Source organism: Pelodiscus sinensis, chromosome 16, assembly GCF_052426305.1.
Source record: "Pelodiscus sinensis isolate ZL-2025 chromosome 16, ASM5242630v1, whole genome shotgun sequence".
NCBI classification, from domain to species: domain Eukaryota; kingdom Metazoa; phylum Chordata; order Testudines; family Trionychidae; genus Pelodiscus; species Pelodiscus sinensis.
This window is the reverse complement of record NC_143067.1, coordinates 24,370,142-24,387,804: the sequence shown is the minus strand read 5'-3', so window position 1 is coordinate 24,387,804 and position 17,663 is coordinate 24,370,142. Positions and strand designations below refer to the sequence as shown.

Below are 17,663 nucleotides of genomic sequence, written 5' to 3'. Positions count from 1 at the left end.
AGTGGCTCCTTAGTGGAGCCTTGAGCATGTTCCTGATGTGGTTCACCCCTGTTCCTGATGCCTGCCTCCTTTTGTGGCATGAGGGAGAACCTAGCACGTGCCTACGTTGGGTGTGCCAGTTGGAGCCCCTTTTCTGGTTCCTCCAGTACCACCTGATAAGGTTCTGGCTAAACTTTTCCCTGGGTCTCTTTCTTTAGGCACACCCTACCTGTGGCCCCATGAAATTGCAGGACCTCCTGGTCAGCCTCCTCCTGGCCCTGGCCAAGGCCATTGTTAATAACACCAAGAGGGGGCTGCTGGGAAAGGGGTGCTTTGTGACTCTGGAGCCTATTTTTGCTCCTCCCTGCACTCACGCTTCCAGAGTTCCTTTGGGTGGCAACTGTTGGCTCTCTAGACAGCTTTGAGGAGTGTGTCTGGGGTTCTCTGCTCTGTGTGCTTTCTGATCCCCTTGTATTAAACCTTGGACCTGCACCCTGCCCATTTTTCATTAGTTGTCCCCCCAAATGTTATGTAATGAGGTTTTCTAAAGGGGGTGTTGCGGATCTTGATAGAGAGTATTGAGGACACGTGGCTGTGTCTAGTGAAGAGGTAGAACCCTTTGTATGATGATGTAAACTGGCTGGGTGGAAGGATACTTACTTTAGACACAAACAGTAACAAAAGAGCTGAGTAGAGAACTCTGCTATGTCTTCCTCTCCTTACTTACAGGGAGACTTACTGACAAGTCTTTGATCTCAGTATAATGCTCTTACCAAGTGCTAAAGCTTCTTTAAGTGGCTGCCTGATGTAAGGCTACATGTAACTAAAGCTTTGTGTGGTTTTGTTACTGACAGCATTAAAATTGTAATCAATCAGAACACCAGGAATAAATCTCAGCCTGTACTGTACTGCATATGTGTTAACAAACATATTGCTTGTGTAGTCCTGTGGCACCTTAGAGACTAACATACATAGCAGTGGTCCCCAGCATGGTGCCCGCAGGTGCCATGGCGCCTGCTGGGCCATTTCTGTGCGCCCGCCAAGTGATCGGTGCCAGCCCTACCCCCGGGCACGTGGTGCATGGGCGGTGCCAGCCCCTGGGCATGCAGCGTATGGGTGGCCCCACCCCTAGGTGCATGGCACAAGGGCTGTGCCAGCCCTTGGCGTGTGGCGTATGGGTGGGTGCTGGCCCCTGGGCGCGCGGCACATGGGCGACCCCGCCTCTGGGCACGCGGCACATGGGCTGTGCTAGCCCCGGGCGCGTAGCACATGGGCGCTGTTGGCTCCTGGGCATGCGGCACAGGAGTGGCACTTGCCCCAGGAGTGCGGCGCCTGGGTGGTGCTGGCCCCTGGGCATGCAGTGCAGGAGCGGTGCCGGCCCGAGGCGCGCAGCGCGTGGGTGATGCCAGCTCCTGGCGTGTGGCACAGGAGCGGCGCCGGCCCCGGGAGTGCAGCACATGGGTGGCACCAGCACCGGGCACGCAGCGTATGGTTAGCCCCACTCCCACGTGCCTGGCGCGTGTGCAGCCCTGCCCCCAGGCGCCCGGCAGCCCCAAAAGGTTGGGGACCACTGATATATAGGATCATGCTCGGGGGCAGACCTGTAAAATGAGGTTGTTATACTTCATGTAGCCTGATTGAATCTTAGATTCATGCTCAAAAACTTGGTTAACATGGAATTGGGGTTGCAATAGCAAAATACTTCTCTATGGTCCTTGTGCTCAGGTGTGGATGAGAGTTTTGCGGGGCCCAGGGCTCGGGGCCTATTGAAGCATGGGATCTGGTGCAGCACGATTTTGCGCATGCACCACTGCCACAGCCAACAGGTAGTAGCACGTGCGCAAGGCATATTGAAGCGCAGGGCCTGGGACAGCTGCCCTGCTCGCCCTGCCCTATATCTGCCGCTGCTTGTGCTCATCGTGTACACATAATTTTAATTTTTCAAACTTGCTTTGGAAGAGCAGAGAATGTGCAGTTAAGGTGTCCTCACGCACCTCGTAAGAGTTTTGGGCTTACAATTAAAAATGCACAGTTAAATATTGGATAATTGTGAAATGCAAAATTAAGGTGATACTTCCCATGCAAAAAGCCATAGAACTTAGCTGTGCCCCCTCTGGGATGTAAGGAGATGCTAGGAGGAACTGAGAATATTACAGAACCCTTTCAAACAAAACTAATTTTGTCTGTGCAACCCATAAGTCCACATAAGGACTCTTATTTATACAGTTCAGTGGGATTTTCTTTGTATCCCATGGATGATTGTGTCTTGTGGAATGAGCATAGTGGAGTATTGCTAGCTGGAAACAATTCAATTTTACTGAGTCCACCTACTGATTTTTTGCGGGGTCTGTGGCTTTAAAATCACCTGTCTAATTTTGCATGAAACTTGGTAGAAAAATTATTCTTCAGCTTTGGAGATTGACATGTGATTTTTGAAACTGTCAGTCTCTATTTGCAGACAGTAGAGGTATGGAAAAATAGGGCTTGTAGGGTCTGGAGCAACTGCTGTCATTCTATTATAGTAAATGTCTCACGTGGCTTGATAAATGCATCTCAAAGCTTTAAAACCCACGTGGAAATACAAGCTCACTAAAATAAAGGAAAGGGCTGATAATTTCTGTCTCATCCTACCATGAACTAAGTGAACTTGGGGTTACAAAGTTTAATCCAATCTTTCCCAATATTTGGAGGTGTTGAGAGCTATTTTTGAGAGCTTTCAAAGTCACAGCAACTCCTTTTTTTCTTGTCAACCAAGAGGGCTAAAAATAGATTTTTAACACATAATGTAAACTTCAATGAAAGAGGGTTTTTTAAAGATGAAAATCATAAAATTATGAAAGTGGTATATCCCATTACTTAATAGTTTTATGGTACAGAAATTGTCATGCCCGACAAAATAAAATCATGCAGTGCTGTTGTGGCCTTGTCGGTCCCAGGATATGAAAGAGACAAGGTGGGTGATTGTTGATGAGCGAGACAAACTTTCAAATTATTCAGAGCTCTTCCATAGGAACTAACTATGCTGTTCTACAGAGTAGCTCTAGATAGAGTGGATTGCTGTCGTCTGGGCTGGAGTTGATGTAGGTATGAATGAAATGAGGTATGTGTCTGCCAGGAAAATGTGAAGGAATTTGTACTTGGCCTCTGCTGCCCCAATAGAGATGAGACCAACACTAAGTCTATGCTGGCACTTTACAGTGGTGTAACTTTCTGGCTCTGGGGTGTGGAAAAACACCCCATCCCCTCCCAGCATGGCAAGTGCAATGTGAACCAGGCTACAGCACTGTTAGCTAATTCCCTCCTGGAGGTGGCTTACATAGAGCACTCAGTGCTCATTCTGTGGCCACACTTTGTTTAACTTGCTGCCCTGGTGGTGCTTTCAATTTGTAAGTGTCAACAAAGCCTGATCATGTTGAAAAGATGTGACTCTAGCTCCTCTTATCTCCTATATCAGTAGTGGCCAAAATTTACCTTTTCACAGCCTTTCAGCAACCAACATATCAAATAAAATGAGCTGGTGAGTCCTAGTCCATCTCCTAGTGGACATAGCTATATGTCACAGATACTAGTAATTCCTTGAGAGGCCAAAGACTGAAGACCTCCATATGTTAGGATTAGGGATGTCATTGTGTAGACGACTACACAATTAACCGATAAACCTAGGCTTATCAGTTAATCTTGTCGACTATATGCATTCCCTCCGCCCCTTATCTGCATCCCATGGAGCAGCCCATCCACAGTGAGCCTGGGCCCACCGTGGCTAGAGGCTGCTTTGCGGTAGCAGCCCCTATCCATGGGGGGTCCGAGGTCCCCATGGACAGGGGCTGCTCTGCATCCCATTGAGCAGCCTCTGTTCCTCGAAGCTCGGATCCCTCATGGACAGGGTCTGCTGCCACCCTGTGCTGTTGCCTTTGTATCAGAGGCAGGGGGCTGCCTGGGAGTGGGGTCGGGAGTGCACTGGCTGAATAGTCATGTAACCACTAAGATTTCATGTGGTCACACGACTATTAGGTTAAATAATATTTAGCATCCCTAGTCAGGATTCAGCACATTGGCAGGGTATAATGTGGAAGAAGCTTGTGCTGTTGTCTATGCTGTAGTCTGTGGATAAATAGCACTTTTACCTCCAGTGCTGTCAAGCTGTTCATTTTCAAGAACACCAAATTCATTTCAAAGTACAATGAAATGTGTTCACTCTAAATTAGTTGAGAACCAGTGAACCACCATTCTGGCCCAGAGAGTATTAGGGTTTTAATAATACAGGTTGTACCTCCCTTAACCGGAACTCCCTGGTCTGGCAACATCCGTGGTCCAACATGGACAATGGATATTCCTGGACCACAGAGCCCAGGAAGAGGGTGGTCTGGTGGTGGGACAGGAGTGCCATAAGGAGGGAGAGGGGAAGGAGGGAGGGAGACAGAGAGAGAGAGAGAGAGAGGCCATGGTGGGGAGTTCTGGCTCCAGCGGCTGGGAAGCTCTAGCTTTGCAGAGCTCTGGCTGTGTTCTGGCTCCAGCGGCCGGGGAACACCAGCCCCAGTGGCAGCCAGGGAGCTATGACCTGGGCCATGGAGCTCTGTCTATGTTCCTCTGCTGCAGAGACAGACAGCTGTGGAGCTCTGGCTGTGGCACTCTGGCCTCAGTGGTAGCAGCAGAGCCAGAGAGAGCCCTGCGGGGCTGGGGCAGCAGCAGAGGCAGGCTGGAACTCTAGCCTGGTGGCGGTGCTCACGAGGGGAGAAACCTTTCTTGGTCCAGCAAATCCCCTTGTTTGGGACTGGTCAGGTCCAGAGGGTGCCGGACCAGCGAGGTCCAACCTGTACTTTAGGACTTGCGTATAAAATGCAGTGGAGAGGAAAACTACTAGGTAATTCCTGCAATCATTCTGTGAAGCAGGTAAGCAATTAAGACCTTCTGTTAACACATCTTATCTTGGTAATGCCTTCCTGCCTTTTTATTCTTGAAGCTAAATTTGGGCTACAAATGGGATATTTTTTTTTCACACATTACCGTAATCTGTCTTTGTCATGCAAAACACCTTCATCCCACGCCACCCTTTCTACTACATTTGCCAAACAACTGGAGCTGTGGATGTTTTTAGGGACCCAGGCCTGCTTCCATGTGTAGAGTCCTGCAAATCTGCAGGTATCCCTGTGTATCTGTGGCTTATTTCTGTAGATACAGAATTTGTATCCGTATCTAGAACTAGGGATGTAAGAGTGTAACCAGGTTAACAAGCATCAGCTTATTGGTTTCCCTTACAGTTACACTTTTCACTGGTGCATGCCAGAGCCTGCAGCGCAGGTGGCTCTCCAGAAGTGGGGTTGGGAGCGTACTGGCTCCAGGCATATACTGGCTCTTCCTCCCCTCTGCTTCTGGGGGGCCAGCTGCACTACAGGATCTGCAGCATAAACTTTATAAAGTTTACACTGCAGAGCCCACAGTGATTGTAACAGCTAGGATTTTTAACGGTTACATGGTTAAAATCTAAATCTTAGTTCAGAAGAGAGCAGCATCTCTGAGAGGAAAGAGACCTTGAAATTTTAAATGTTCTTCATAATTCTCTGTACAGTGGTGAGGTCAAAAATATCAGTGTGTCTGAGCACTGGAAACTGGGTAATAAGGTGAAACTTTACCACATTTTGTTGAAACTTTACCACGTTTTGTTGTTGGTCCCTGTGGCTGATTGATTGTCTGGAGATTCTCATTATAGTTAGTCACAGATGGCTGTGGAAGAGCCTCTGAGGTGTCTGAATTCTTTCAGGACTATTAAACTGCTGTTACTCAGCCTGAGAGGAAGTATAAACTAGAGTAACTGTAACTGAGATTCTGTTTTAATTGTGGGCAATTGTGAAGTTATTTGCTAACAGGTCCCAGTGCTGTGCTATTTTGGCCTGGAGAGTAAATCACCATTTATAAATTAATGGAGCAATTCAGAACTCACTGCCCATCATTTAATAGTTTTGCTGAGTTTTTTACTGCTTGATGGTGTGAGTGGAATAATAGATCTCACCAGTAATTGGACGCAGATTTCAGAGGCATGGGGAAGGAGCCAGGCATAGAGGGGAGTTAGATTTAAATGTTAAGACCGAGTCTACACTTAGCTATACTGGCAAAACCTGCCAGTGTAGATGCAGCTTATAGTGACACAAATGTGTTTTTGCCTGTATAGTGTATCATAGTTCTCTGAGCAAAATTGTTAAGCATATCCTTGTTCTCTGAGCATTTTGGTTAAGGAGTTGGACTTCTTCTACACCAGCAAAAGACCTGGGGTTAGACACACAATTGTATTTGTATAAAAGTATTTTTGTCAGTTCAGCGCTTTTGCTGGTGTAGAAGAAGTCCAACTCCTCAACCAAAATTACTATAGCAGCAGAAGTTTCAAGGGTAGACCTGGACTTAGACTGGAAGCGCTCAGTGGTAGGAGCTGTCTCTTATTCTGTTGGTACGTAACCTAGCACAATGGAACCCTGTTCTGAACAACTAAACTTTTTTTTTAAAAGTTGTCTGTCTGTGGGATGGAAATAGTAATCCACACCTTAAATCATAACTTTTTGTTGCTTCAGTTCTTATTTGTCTTTCCTGAACCAGAAGGATCATTTCCATTTGAAGCTGGTATGCTTTCAACCTTGTTGCTTTTAGAGGAGGGTAGAGTGTGAGTGTGTGTGTTTAAATCCATTCATTTTGATGGCTAACGCACAAAAGTGATTCCTGAATTACCTGTCCTGAGGCATTTGAGAAGCTGGTAAAGCTATAGGGCAGTATTACATTGCCTTTTTCTCTCTCTCTGCCTCTCTCAAATATTAAAAATCGGCTTTATACTGACAGATTGACTACAGTAAAATCTTACAAAATTTCTCTTCTGAATTTTGTGATTGCATTCACTTGTGAGCACCAGAAAAGAGCTTGGTTTTTACTCTTCAAACTTCTAAGAAAACAAACCAACCTTTTCTTCCTGACTTTTTTTATCTTCATCAGATTCAGGAGGGTTTGAACCCAAAATCCTGATGACATTCAAAATGCTAGTTAGTTGGGTAACATCTTTTCCTTTTCTATAAATTCACCATTTGTGTATTTTTTAGTAGAGTTCCTGACTGAATGACGCATCACTATTTCCAGATGCAGATCAAATGCTTAATGGAAATGTATGTATTGATTGATAGTTTTAATTTGGAGTCTCCAAGGTGCAGTAGGGACTCAATAAGTCTGTATTGCTGATAGCCCAGGAATAGTTTGTAGCATTGCATCCATCTCTCTGTTTGCTCTTGCTGTGTGTTGTTTAACTAGCTGCATTAATGCACAGTGTTAGTTCATTTGGCAAGAACACTTTTTGAAATGAGCTCTGGGTGCTCTTTGTGCAGAACATAAAGTAAGTAGCAATGGGTGTGTGTTTCTTTAAGTGTGGGGTATTAATGCCAGTTTTCCACTTGCATGGCTTTTTGCTGATGAGATGTGTTGAGCTTAATTTTTTGCTTTAGAACACCGTATGCAAACCTTGTTATATGCCTTATAGTAAATTATGTGAATTAGGACATTAGCTTTAGAGACAATAATTCCTTATATTCATGTTGTACCTTTGTTTAGCACAGTTGGTATAAGGTCCTTCATGGACTCTCATGTATGATTCAGTTGGATGCTGTACTCTTCACTCCCTGATCTAATTTATATATGTATAAATAAAACTGTAGTGTTGTTTTATGCTGTTACATAGCTGCTGCTTTATACTCCAGAGTTAGTTGCACTTTATTAACTGCTAAAATAACTAAGCTCTTGGTTACGCAATATCTGTTGTTCCATATTTTTATATTGTAATGCCATCACTGCTGGAATAGAAAGGGGTATGTGCTGTTTGCCAGTGATACAGTACAACCTAGAGTGACACACAACCTTTACAAATGCACTTGATGTGGGAATCGTATGTAATTGCCAGAGTTTGGTATCAGGATACTGCTTCCCCTCCCCCCTCCAAAAAAAAAGTTGCTTAAAATAAACAAGATATCTTTGGTGGATAAATTGGGGGTAATTACTGTGGAATCTCAGTGGTCACACAGGCATGGAAGAACCTGAGCAAGCATTGGCATGTGCAGAACCTCTAGAAGTGTCAAGAATTTCTAGTGAAGTTTGTGCCATAGGTAATGTGATACAGACTGTATCTATATATTAAATACTTTCTTTCCAAATATTCTTCATACCCATCTATTCCTTCTAACATCTAATAATTGCTCAAGTGCAAGATTTTTACTTCAGCCACAGAAGAAACACACTAAGTTTGTTAGATTTTGGGTTTTTTCCTCTTGACTTCACTTTACCAAGGTATTGGTAGCTTTACCAAAGTGTTTCTCAGTTTATTAGTTGAAGCACAATCTTCACTTTGTGACATCACAATTCATTGATTTGCAAACAGTTGGATCAGATGTTGCACACAGGTTTGTACCAACGCTGCATAAATTAAGCAAGAGCAGTGGAAGCTGAGAGAGCTTGAATGTAAAACATATGTTTATATCTATTGAAAAGATTAATTGATTTTTTTTTTTTTAAGGCCAGAAGTGACCATTAGATCGGTCTGACCCATATGACAGAAGACATAGAACTTCATCCAGTCATTCCTCTATTGAGATCAAAAGCAGGGGAAACTTAATTTGTCAAAGGCTACTGGAAATAATATGGTTTCCTCATCCACTCTACAAAATCTCCTATGTCCTAAAGCATTTTTAAAATTGTTGAATATGTGGATAGTGATCAGAGCTCTTAAATCAGAGTGAACTGGCTACAGGTGGAACTTCCCTAGTCGGCACCCTTAGGACGTGACTGGTACCAAACAAGAGAATTTGCTGGACCACAGGAAGTCAATATTGTCTAGCAGCATTACCAGCACTTCCACTGCTTACTCCTAAATGTTTTCTAAGAGCTCAGTAAATTAGAACTAAATAGCAGCACAGAACACTGAGAGCCAGGACTGGCAGCTGTGTACAGATTTTATGGGACTGCAGAAAACTTGGTCATACCAATGATAAGTGGGCATTTGGGTAACTAAAATCATGCCAACCACAGATGTTGCTGGGCCAGAGAGTGCCTGACTAGAGCCGTTCAACCTGTAGTAACCTGTAGAGAGTTTCCTGTTCAGTGACTGCAAATATCCATTGTACAGTTGGAGTGATACTGTGATAAAAGGCGGCTAGCTTTTGAACTGTTTTCAGTTGCTGGAGAATTTAAGAAAAAATTTCCTTGATGGAAAAATATCTTAAACTTTTATCAGGAATATGCACAAGGAGCCCAAAGTATAGATTTGATTTTTATAATGAATGAACACTTAGTAATGGGCACAAATCCAGGTTAAGGTAACAAAACACATAACAAATTCACTTTCTCAAATCTCTCTTCAGTTTTAGTTTGAAATAGTGAGACTTTGAGGTAAGTCATTTTAGGGATGTGAAAGACTAGTCGACTATCCAATAAGCAAATGAATGAATACAGTACAGCAGGTTTAGGAGAATAAATCAGAGGGTGGATTGTGTGAAGAGACCATAGTGAAGTTGGGATCCTTTTTATAACAATGAAATCTTCCTTTTCTGGTAGATAAGCTGGTACCCCCATACTGGGTCCTAACTAAGCCTTTTAAGGATGTTAACAGGTGGTCCAGCTGAATTTGTTCATGGTAATCAATCATCTGAATTAAACAAGATTAATCCTCTATAACTGGAAAAGAATATAAAGATCATAGAAGGGTGCTCAGAAATAAAATGGTAATTGGTCTATTAGAGAAGCTTAACTGGTAGCTTCACCTTTGAGCTTTGTCATAGGATAGTTACTAAGATGTTGCTGGATAATCACCAGCAGCCGAAAATATTTGGTGCTATTTTGGTGTCCCTGGAAAAACGGGCATTCAGTGTCCTCAGATCTAGTGTATTAGGCCACCGTTTCTCAACCTTTTTTTAAATAAAATACCCCTTTAAATATACATATATGTACCCCCAGTCTCTACAGTTTTCAGACAGACAACATTTTTTCTACCATTGCAGCACATTTGTTTAAACAACTTAATCGTAACTGGGCGGGTGATGAAATTTTTGGGCATAAAAAGTACAAAAATAATAAAGCACTGTAAAACTTAAAACAGAAATTCAGTTTTCTCCAAATTTCAGTTGTTGACGTACCCTCCCCCCCAGACTTCTCTCAAGTAGCCCTAAGGGTTGGGAAACACTGTATTAGGCAATACATCTGTCCATACAATATTGTCCCATTTTACTTTAGGAATGTCGAGGGACTTTTCAGTGCTTTGGGTGTATACAGTAAGCTGGCATTGTCTAGTCCTTGGAGCAAGGGAATGGGCTTCTAGACTCCTGACTCAACTAGCACTTTGTGGTCTTGGGGGGAAAAAAAATCACCTTTCTGTGCCTCAATTACCTGATTTCTGAAAAGTACATATTACTCGCAGAAGGCCTTTCATTTGAAGTTCTCATAGTTTTTGTCTCTGTGGGATAAGCAATTTTATATTTGGCCTTGTACAATAAGAAGCATAATCATAATCAGCTCTGAGAGCTCTAGCAGTTCCCTGTTTGTGGAAAAATCTTTGTCCCCTTGAGTGGAACATGGTTTCTGTGAGAATCCTGTCTAGAGGTGAAAGTAAGTAGGTGTTCCCTGGTGCGTGGTTCCTGCAAAAGCCAGCAAGGAGCTGTTTACAGAGCTGGCAGGGACCCTGGTTGCAATAGGACAGTACCTGTAAGAAATTTTAAGTTACTTTCAGGTGATTTGCTCCTCTATCTTCCTCAGCTGTTGGCATCCCCCATAGTTCTCATTATCCAGACAAAATATTGTCCCTCACTGTTCAGGAAAACCATGTGAGGTTAGTACTAGTAACAAGTCACTTAACACTTTTTCAGTTCTAGTGCGATTCTGATGCTTTCTTTACTTGATCAGATTTTGTTTCATGGTGTTAGACTCCACGGATATTCTGAACTCTTAACAGTTTTAAGTCTTGGCTCTTAAAGACCAAGTGGACATCCTGTTGGTTGTGTTAATTGCTTCACTCAGCATTACGTTCTCTCTTGATTTCAGTCCAGCAGTAGGTTTGGCTCCTTTTAAATAGCAGTCCACTTACTGGAACATTTTTTCTTCATTACATTTTTCTCCTGTTTTGATGAAGCACAGCGTGGCTTGCTCACTTTATTAAAAAAAAATCTCTTCCTCATGCTCTGCCATCCTTCATTTTGGCATTTTATTCTCACTGTCTGAAAGGAAAACAATAATTTGTTGGCACACATCCACAGCCAAGTTTCTCTGTATTTAGAAATACTGTCTCCCTCCTAATTCCACTGAAATGTAGTTGTGCGTAACGTACTTTTCCTTTGAAATTATATATGTTGTTGTGCTTTCTCTTACCCTTTACTTTTCCATTCTTCCCAAATTCTGAAGCAGTTTGTTTTGTTTGTACATTTCAGAGACAGTGATATCTGGTACTCCTAGAAGATGGAGAGCATCCCACAAAAGCACTTGAAGACTAAAACCACCAACCTTGTAACAGAATATTAGGAATATTAAACACTGTTTATTTTAGTAATTGTGTAGCCACAAACAAATTATTGGTTACATGGTTACTAAAATACTCCCTCGGTGTGGAGCTGGCAGCCAGTGAGGTCCCAAATCCCGGCCCCACTCCCAGGGAGCCCCTTGCCATCCTACTCAAAGTGTGGAGTGGCAAGCGGAGCCAGTCCGTGAGAGGAGCTGGTTTAAAAATCAGCTCGTTGCACAGACTGGCTCCCTCCTGATGTCCTGTGCTGCTGCCTCTGCATGGAGCAGCAGCTGGCCCTGTTCTTGGGGGTCCTGAGCTCCCCGCAGACAGATGCTGCTCTGGCATCCCCGGAGCAGCCTCCATGGTGAGCCTGGGACTACCATGGACAGATGCTGCTCCATGGCAGCCTCCTCTTCCCCCTGTCCCTGCACTGCTGCCTCTGTATCAGAGGCAGTAGCGCAGGGTGTGGGGTAGGTGGCTCCATGGAAGCCAATATGTGTGGGGAGCTGGCTTGAAAGCCAGCTTTCCACATGTATCGGCTCCTGCCCACCCCCTGCACTCCCCCTGCACTGCTGCCTCTGTGAGAGACAACGGAGGAAGGGAGAGCAGGTAGCTCTGCGGAAACCAGCATCCATGGAGAGCCTGCTTAAGAGCTGGCTTCCTGTGAGCACCGGCTCCTGCCTCCCCACTCCTCCTTGCTGCCTCTGATACAGAGGCAGCAGCTGGGGGGAGGGGGGGATACATATAGTCGTTTGGATTAACCACTAAGTTCTATCTTATTGGTTAATCATTTAAATGATTATACACTAACATCCCTACAGAATATAGTTGGAAAATAAGGCATAATGCGCAATAGGATGACAGGAGGAAGGAGCAGGGCTAGGAGACCTAAGTAGTAGTCAGTTCAACCACAGAACAGAACAGCTGCTTAGCTTTTTGCATCTTCAAGTGGAGGTGAATGTTCCTTTGTTCTAAAACTTACATGTTTGTGTTTTGTATGGGTGTTGTTGTTGTTGTTGTTGTTGTTGATAAGCTGATGGTTCTAGGACTTCTGTATGAAGATAGAGAACAGGTGAAGGTTATTTAAGTAATGACACTGCAGTCTAGGGGTATGTCTAGACTGCATCCCTCTGCCGGCAGAGGGATGCAGATTAGGCAGGTCGACGTTGCAAAGGAAGCGGGGATTTAAATATCCCATGCTTAATTTGCATAAAAATGGCCACTGTTTTTGCAGACAAAGTGCTGAGTTGGCAAAACGTGGCAACCATTTTTATGCAACTTAGGCACGGGATATTTAAATCTCTGCCTCATTTGCAATGTCGACCTGCCTAATCTGCATCCCTCAGTCTAGACATACTATAGTGACACCTAAGGTATTTAAGCATCCACACTCCTGCCAGAGTTTCTGATGTCCTATCATCCCTGCTCTTTACAGTCCAGTTGCCTACAGGCTGAAGTTGTAATGAACATACTGTGTGTATTAAAACAGAATCTGCCAGCCCTGTATAGTGTTAACCTTATTAGCTTGTTCTCAGTATTCCTCCTTGTTTGAGAAACTTCCTCTATTTCAATATGTATTTGGAATAAGAATTAAGAGGGAGGAACTGTATGGCTGGCAGAGTAACCTGTTCCTGTCCTTTACCTCGGGATGTAAAAGTGCAAAGAGCTATAAAGTCAGAGAGGAAGGGTGGAAAGAACATCAGAGGAGTGGTTAGGTGACTGGATTTTGTGTATTATGTAAGTGACTTGTCTTGTGCCAGTCCCAACCTCATCGGTTTTTAAAACGTAGTTCAAAACTACATTAAAATCCTACACCTCCCTGAATTTTCCAATCCATATTAGAACTTGCTTGAAGCAGAGTAAACTGTTTTAGTTGTGTAATTCTGAAGCAACAACAACAAAAAATCACTCCTCTACAAGTGGGCTTCTGAAGTACATATTTAAATATACTATTGTAAATACAGCCAATAGATTGCTTATGGATAGTTACATCTTCGCACCCGTATAATAGTTGATAATCTCAAAATGTGTTTTGAAAACTGGCTCATATTTTTAATAACCAACTTATTCATTGTGCTTTGAACGCATGTTTGTCCATGTTCACTCAAACATTCAGGGTCAGACTTCAAAAAATGCATGTCCAGTTTGCATATATAAATTTTGGTTTACAAGAACATGCACTTTAGCTTTACACACTTGTGAAAATTAGGACTCCTATTCAGGAAAGCAACCCTGTTTGTAATGACATTTATGCTTAATTTGTGTGTTCAAATGCTGTCATGGATCAAGGCCATGGCTCTTAAAGTTCATGTATCACGAGGTCTTCACATACTCCTTGAGTTTCCCTAGTAAAGACCTTCCAAATATGAGTTTTCTTAAAACACCTTAGATCAGTGGTCACCAACCAGTAGATCGGGATCTACCAGTAGATCTTGGGCTTCTGACAGGTGATCCTGACTGGTTTGGCCAGGAAGCTCTCAAGCGCTGGTACTTCAGTTGCTTTTCCACCTACTGTCATGCTGCTCCTGCCCTCTGCCTTGGAGCTGCCCCTTAGGAGCCTCCTACTTGCTGTGCAGGGCGTGGGAGGGAGAAGGGGGGGCACTGATGTCAGGGTTTCCCTCCCCCTCCACTCCTGTACTCTATCTTCACACAGAGAGAAGGGGATGGAGGGAGGTTGGCAATGCAAATTTCTGTCACTCTCACAAACGTACACTGTCCTTCCCTCTTATATCTCCACCCAACAGGTACATGTGGGGTTGTTGCTACTTTTACTGCTTGTTAAATGGGTTATTTTTAGTGTTTGACTGGTCTGTGCATTTCATAACTTTTATTTCTCTCTTACACTTAAATTTAATTCTTTGAGTAGTGAGTTCTAAAAATGCCTAACCTGTCATGGCTGGAATAATTATCCCTGTGGTAATTGTGCTCCTGGAGGTGGCTAGCATGTCCCTGCAGCACCAGAGACAGGCAGAGAAGGGGGTCTCCACATACTGTTCTTGCCTGTGGACACCACTTCTGCAGCTCCCATTGATCAATAACCGAGAACCGTGGTCAATAGAAGCTGTGGGGTTGGGGCCTGTAGATGAGGGGCAGCACATGGAGCCACTGCTGTACATGTCAGCTGCTTTCAGGAGTAAGCCTGCTTTCACTCTGCTGCTCTATCCCTGGGGCAGCTGTCTGTCTGCTCCCAGGGTGGGTGGAGCTCAAGCTCCCAACCCTGTGCTCCCCAGGCAAATGCTGTAGCCCTATAGCCACTCCAGAACCCACCTCACCCCTTCAGAGGGTCCCTTGTCCTGCTTTCCTAATGTGGGAGCCAGCTCCATCCCTGGAGCAGCCTGTGTTGGCTGTCTGGACCTTGTGCTCCAGAGGCTGATGCCCTGCCCCCCCGTTCACTGGAGATCCCACTCTACCTCCCTCCCTTCAGTGGGTCCCTTATGCTGCCTTCCAAGTACAGGTGCCAGCTCTATGTCTGCGGCAGACCCTGTTGGCTATCCTGCTGCTCCCAAGCTGGGTGGTACTTGAACCCACCACCCTGCCCTCTCCAGTCCAGTGGTCTAACCCTTAGTCCACTCGAGCCCACCCCACCTCCCTACTTTCAGAGGGTCCTTTATTGGCTGTTTGGTCACTCCCCAGATGGGCAGAACTCAAGCCTCCAACCTTGCGCTCTCCAGGCAAATGCCCTATCCCCTAGGCCACTCCAGAACCCTCCCCACCTTCCTCTCTTCAGGATGCCCCCTCCTGAACTTTGAACCCCTTGGCCCAAGAACGGAGCCTGCACCCCCAACCCTCTACCCCAGCTTGGTGAAAATGAAAGCGATTCGGGGAGGAAGGGGAATGGAGTGAGCAGGGTGAGGCCTCCGAGAAGGTGTGGGGCCTAGGAGAAGGTGGGTATGGAAGTGGGGCAAGGATATTTGGGTTTGAGGTAGATCTTACTTAAATTGAAAATGTGATCTTGTGGTTAAAAAGGACCCCAGCCTTACATCTTACACATTTAGCACTTACGAAGCTTTTCCATTTGTAGATATATAAGTACTCTACAGTAGGGATGTCAGATATCATGTAATTGAGTAGTTGTGTAACCGTATGAAGTCTTAGCAGTTACACGACTATTCAGTAGTCCCTGGGGGCAGAGCCAGCAGCCAGTGCACTCCTGGCCCCATGCCCGGAGAGCCCCCTGTATCAGAGGCAGCAGCATGGGGTCACAGGTGGAGCTGGTCTATGAGGGGAGCCAGTTTAATAACCAGCTCTCTCCTCGCAAAATGGCTGTCTGTCGCTCTGAGCTGCTGCCTCTGATATAGAGGCAGCAGCATGAGGTGGCAGCAGCCCCTGTCCATGGGGAGCTCGAACCCCCACCCCACGGACAGGGGCTGCTCTGTGGGATGTGAAGCAGTCTCTGTAGAGAGCTCAGGCCCACTGCGGACAGAGGCTGCTTCACTTGGGGGGAGGAGAACTGGCTTTTAAGTCGGCTCCCCGGAGCACTGGCTTCTGCCTGCCCCCTGCCTCTGTAAAAAGCAGCAAGTGGAAGGCAGGTAGGTCCGCAGACCTGGCACGCAAGGGGAGCCTGGTTGAAAGCCGGCTCCCCGTGTGTATTGGCTCTATCCTGTCCCCCCCTTACCTTTTTGTCAGCCGACGGTCAGGGCAGTGAGTCCCTTATGACCGGCTGAAGTTCTTTTAAATTGTGCTTGGTTCTGTTACAGCAACTGAAGGAGTCAGGTTAAAGCTTAAACAGTTACTATTTTATTGTTACAGGGTAAATTTAGCTGTTAAATGCTACTACTGTGTTACAGATAACACAGACACTACAAAGGACAGGACAGAAATTACACTAAGAAGTCATTTACAGGTACCATGAAACCCTTTGGTTCTCTGAGCTCTTATTAAATGCATGCAAAATAGACACATAGCAGGTATATATTCTCACCCCTGCGTTCCAGACTTGGCGTGGCCAGCGTCTTTCTCTCAATCCCTCGGGAAGAAGTAGGGCGAGGTTGGGCGTCCCACAGACCTCGGGAGACAATCAATACCTGCCAGCAGGTATAGATGATTGGAGCTCAAATGGGGTGGGCTGCTGAACCTCTTTTATACCCCTTGGGTCATGTAGGCTTCTTCCTGGGCTCAAGTGGCCAATTAGGAAAAATGGCTTTGAATGCCAAGTTTCCCACGAAGGGTGCAAAGCATAATTCACACCTGGGAAAATGCAGACAATGGGCACCTCTGGTATGTGATGGGCGAAGATTCCTCTCTGGGACAGTGCAGGCGTGTCAATTACTGGTACTAGCCATCAGGGCGACGGGAGGCCCCGGGTCGTCAGCTAGCCCATTTACTGTCTGGTTTCTGTTTATGGTAGAGTCAGGGACAGGCAGCAAACCTGTGTTCCCAGGGCATCAAAGGCTGACTGCCTTTCTCTTGCTCTCTGGGGGGGGGGGGGGGGGGGGGAAACAAGATGGGGCTCGTGGAAAAACAAGATGGGGTTTTGTGTCTGGCTACACTTCTGTGCTGCTGCCTCTGTCAGAGGGAACAGTGTGGGGGGAGGGAGGCAGGCGAATCCAGTACATGTGGGGAGCTGACTTTTAAGCCAATGCCTCACAAACACCAGCTTCTGCTCCCCCTTTGCTGCTTCTGATACAGAGGCAGCAAGGGGGAGTGGAAATGCTTGTAGTTGACAAGATTAACCGATAAGCCTTGGCTTATGTGGTAGCCTACAAGATGACATCCCTACTTTACAAAGTCAAATAAATATTACTAGCCCCACCTTACAGGAGGAGAAAGTGAAGAATCAAGGTTAAGTGACTTGACCAAAATCACTCAGTCACTCAGTGCTGTATATAGAATAGAGCCAGATCTGGTAATTTCCAGTCCTTCATACTAACCACATGACTGCCTTTATATGTCACATAACCTCTCCTGTCTGCTCTCTGTCATGTTACCCTCTCATGGAAACTTTTGTCTAAACAAAGAGAAACGGCAAACTCAAAGTGAAATAGTAAGAGCGAGGAACTCCTGAGATCTTATTCTGGGTCTGCAACTGACTTCCTGTGTAATGTTGGGCAAGTTCTTAAACTCTAAGTATCTATTCCCCTATCTGTCAAATGAGGATAACAACATTTGCCAACTTCATTGCAGGAAGAATAATTAGTATTTATTAAGCATTATATTAGCAGCAATGAGCGTTCTGCCCTAT

General features: G+C 45.2%; 1 protein-coding gene across 3 annotated transcripts in view; it reads left to right on the top strand.

Annotated features, from left to right (window-relative positions):
- ERGIC1 (endoplasmic reticulum-golgi intermediate compartment 1) overlaps positions 1-17,663 on the top strand; it is a 104,986-nt gene that overhangs the window by 888 nt on the left and 86,435 nt on the right. The gene's annotated exons all lie outside the window — the stretch shown is intronic.